This window comes from Ptychodera flava, chromosome 10 (assembly GCF_041260155.1).
Source record: "Ptychodera flava strain L36383 chromosome 10, AS_Pfla_20210202, whole genome shotgun sequence".
Taxonomy (NCBI): Eukaryota; Metazoa; Hemichordata; class Enteropneusta; family Ptychoderidae; genus Ptychodera; species Ptychodera flava.
The window spans coordinates 14,449,261-14,453,272 of NC_091937.1; the positions used below are offsets into that span (position 1 = coordinate 14,449,261).

Sequence of the window (4,012 nt, forward strand, 5' to 3'; positions counted from 1 at the left end):
ACACTTGGTGTTCAAGTTTGATGCCTTTTCCTATCCCATGGTGCATCAAAACGGAAGTTGCGACATTTTTCTTGTAAGCGCACCCTGAAGTCGTGATCGTGCGGAAGCAAGACCAGAAAGGGTAAGTTTTCTGTCCAAAATAGTAAAAGGTATTAGATTTTGAAACATCTGCATTATTGTCCTTCCAAATTAATTGTATTGTACTTTGAAATAGCTGAACTACGTTAAGAAACCTTTTTCTTTCTGTGGCTGGTATACCAACAACTGGCTGTGAATACGCAGTGGTACTTTTGCCATGGCCTATCGATCGATCTCACTCGGTTCAAGGGTCATCGCAACACAACTGTAGCGAGAACCCTTGACCTGAGCGTCACCGTCACGTGATCGTCATAGCTTGATGACAAATTGACAGTATAAGAACGGTCGCCATTGTGCTTAAGGTCAAAGTCAGATAGAGGGAGTACGCGCGTTTGGGAGTCCTGTCATCTGGTTGTAAATATGTCATGTGGTTGTTGGCTATGACACACCCATATTTGGTTATGTTTCGATGTCAAAGATCAGAGTTGAAAGTCCAAGCATGGGTAATTCCTTGCATTCTTGATACCTTGTGCTAGCTCTGGTTGTCAAAGCACGTTTTCATTTGTGCCATTTCGAAGCAAGTGAGTACAAGTATAGTAGTCTGTTCGATTCTTGATCGTAGGCTTGTAACACAAGGATACGATTTCTCATATATCTCTGGTGTTAGCATGCAGGCGGTTTTAAAATTCAGGGGTCTTTAAAATTCAGAGGTCAGACGAAACCAGGTCTACATGACAGTTCGCCTCTGACTGTGTCTACATACATCAGTCATCATGATCGACCTCGACAGATTCAGCACTTTAGTGTTTGATTGTTATGGTCCAAAGCCGTACAAAGCTACTGTGCTTGCTTTGTATTCATGGCACTGCTTCAGTAACAACGGTCGAAAATGCTCAAAGCATTATAAACCTGGTTGCATGGACACTCCGGCGCATCTCTCTTAGTGTGCTATGGCTGTGACTTCTAAGTTTTCCCAGTGGTTTATCATCTTTCTATGCTATCGCCAACTAATTTAAGTTGTCTAATCAAATATTTTTGCAGAATCTGCATTTGGAGTATGCTAGTCACCATGTGTCACCTGGTTGCACGGACACTCTGGTGCATCTCTCTTACTGTGCTAAGGCTGTGACTTCTAAGTTTTCTCATTGGTTTTCATCTTTCTATGCTATCACTAATTGATTTAAGTTGTCTAATTAAATTATTTGCAGGAACTGCATTTTGAGTATGCTGAGTCACAATGTGTATTTAACCTGGTTGCATGGACACTCTGGCGCATCTCTCTTAGTGTGCTAAGGCTGTGGATGCTAAGTTTTCTCATTGGTTTTCATCTTTCTATGCTATCGCCAACTGATTAAGGTTGTCTAATCAAATTTTTTTGCAGAATCTGCATTTGGAGTATGCTAGTCACCATGTGTCGCCGGTTGCACGGACACTCTGGTGCATCTCTCTTAGTGTGCTATGGCTGTGACTTCTAAGTTTTGCCATTGGTTTTCATCTTTCTATGCTATTGCCAACTGATTAAGGTTGTCTAATCAAATTTTTTTGCAGAATCTGCATTTGGAGTATGCTAGTCACCATGTGTCACCTGGTTGCACGGACACTCTGGTGCATCTCTCTTACTGTGCTAAGGCTGTGGATGCTAAGTTTTCTCATTGGTTTTCATCTTTCTATGCTATCGCCAACTGATTTAAGTTGTCTAATCTAAATATTTTGCAGGAACTGCATTTTGAGTATGCTGAGTAACATGTGTCACCTGGTTGCAACGAAACTCTGGTGCATCTCTCTTACTGTGCTAAGGCTGTGAATGCTAATTTTTCTCATTGGTTTTGCTCTTTTTATACTATTACAAAGTGATTCAAAATCAAAATTTTATGCAGTCGTCTGCTTTAGGAGTATGCTGAGTCACAATGTGTCACCTGGTTGCACGGAGTCATGTGGTACATCTCTCTTTCCCTTATAAGGCTTTGTCATCTAAGTTTCTCCTATGTTTTGCTCTTTTCATGCTAAAAAAGTGATTCAAGTTTTCAAATCAAAATTTTATGCAGGAATCTGCTGTTAGATCATGCTGAGTCAGAATGTGTCACCTGGTTGCACAGAGACTTTGCAGTGGTATAAAACTTGCTAATTAAGGGGCGCTGCACCCAACACAGGGTATTTTGCACCAAAATCACTTTTTTGTAGACATTCATTTAATTTAATGAAATTGTTAACCCAAGATTAAAATATTATTATTTGGGTTCATCTTCAAGGCTGTGAAGCAGTCGTAGGTTGCTTGATAAAGAAGTGTTAATTTTTGCAAATGTTTGCAAATCACCCAATTTCCTGGCTTCACTATTCTTCCAATTTCAAGATTTCCAAACAATTTAACTCCATACTGACTTGGTCAAACTTTCTTAAATTTTCACATTATTTTCTTTAAATGTTGTTAAACAAAACTTTTTTGATTGGCAATAAAGTTCTTACATTTTGAATAAGAGGCATTTTAATTTGTATGAGGATCATGTACTGTAAAATATGTTCAGATGTAACCTGCCAAAAGAAGGAAATGACGACCATGTTAAAAGTGATATTTTATTCAAATCATATGTGTCACTGCCCATTTGGGGCAACTGTTGTCAGCTCCACTTATACATAACCAAATGCAAGACTAATATCATTTTTATATGCAAAGTAAAACATAAACTGTGTCTTTTGAAGGTTTATGGCATGTCTGTTGAAAACAGAGAGTATTAAAAAAAAGAATACTTTTTAATATGAAACGTCTGTTAACAGTGTTTATTCATTCTGATGTAATAATGGATTTCTGTTTGTTTTGACAGTATCTTTGAATGATATGACACTGCCTTAACAACAGATGGAAGAGGAATGTGAAAGAAACGTCAATGTAAGTAGGGTATTATGTTCATATGTTGCTACTCACATTGGTGTACCATTTTGTAGTTACAACTTGAGCTGTATCCTGTGAATGGTTTTGGGATAATTGTGTAAGTTATTATATTACAACTCTCAAAAATTTAGAGGGCCTGTAATGCTTACTTTTGATATTATTTTCATTATTTATATTTGTCCACTGTAAGTTGTTATTTTACTACAAAAAGATTGCTAAAAAATCAATATTTAGCTTGTCAGCATAGTATTTGAAATATACAAAAATGTATTAATAGTATATCTATATTTCTATTTTTCACACTCAGGTTTGTTGTAGACTACATCACAATTGTGTTGTTGGAGGAGGCTGAAGTTTACCTTATGTCAAGGAAAAGAATGGTTATGCTTGAAGAAGCAAATAAACTCTAGAATTGCCACAGAAATCTAAAATACTGTTTTGCAGGGGTAACCTTATTGACATTTGTTCATATTGTTATGAAATATTTTAAAACTTAAATTTTAAGGCAATTATTGTCATATTTAACCAAAAATATCATTCAAAAGTTCTGGTCAGACACATTAATATTGATTATACATGTCCCTTAGGATGGCAGCAATAAGATTTTGTAAAATCGTGCCAAGATATGCAACTTTGTATTTTTGAGATTATTTTTGTCATTGTAGATCTATTTTTTTCTTCAAAATATTTATTACTGTTGTTATTATTGCTAACTGTTGTTTTGCCTGATTGAGGCACACACCTAGCTATCCTATGGATTCTCTTGAACATTATCACAGTACAGCTACATGAGATACCAGGCCGCTGCTAGTTGAAACGCCTGTTTAGTAATGTAGATATTGTGAGTTAAAGCTCATGTAGATATTGTGAGTTCAAGCCTCATAAAATGCATCAGCAAGACTGCATCAAAGTTGACCACTTTTACTGTACATGTTGTTCACAAATTAAAGGCCATCAAGAATATTTTATGGGTCTTTTAGAGTAATTTAACATAAGGGCCTGGGGGGGTCAGAGGAATGTGAGGGTAGTCACTCAAAAAATTGAAAG

The 4,012-nt window shown here is 36.7% G+C and overlaps 1 long non-coding RNA gene across 1 annotated transcript; it reads left to right on the forward strand.

The window, feature by feature from the left end:
- The first annotated feature begins 455 nt into the window (after positions 1 to 455).
- Positions 456 to 3,785, forward strand: LOC139142060 (uncharacterized). The gene is made up of 3 exons (XR_011554292.1): positions 456 to 659; positions 2,898 to 2,962; positions 3,273 to 3,785. It is a non-coding gene; the product is annotated as an uncharacterized lncRNA (long non-coding RNA).
- Positions 3,786 to 4,012: the final 227 nt, after the last annotated feature.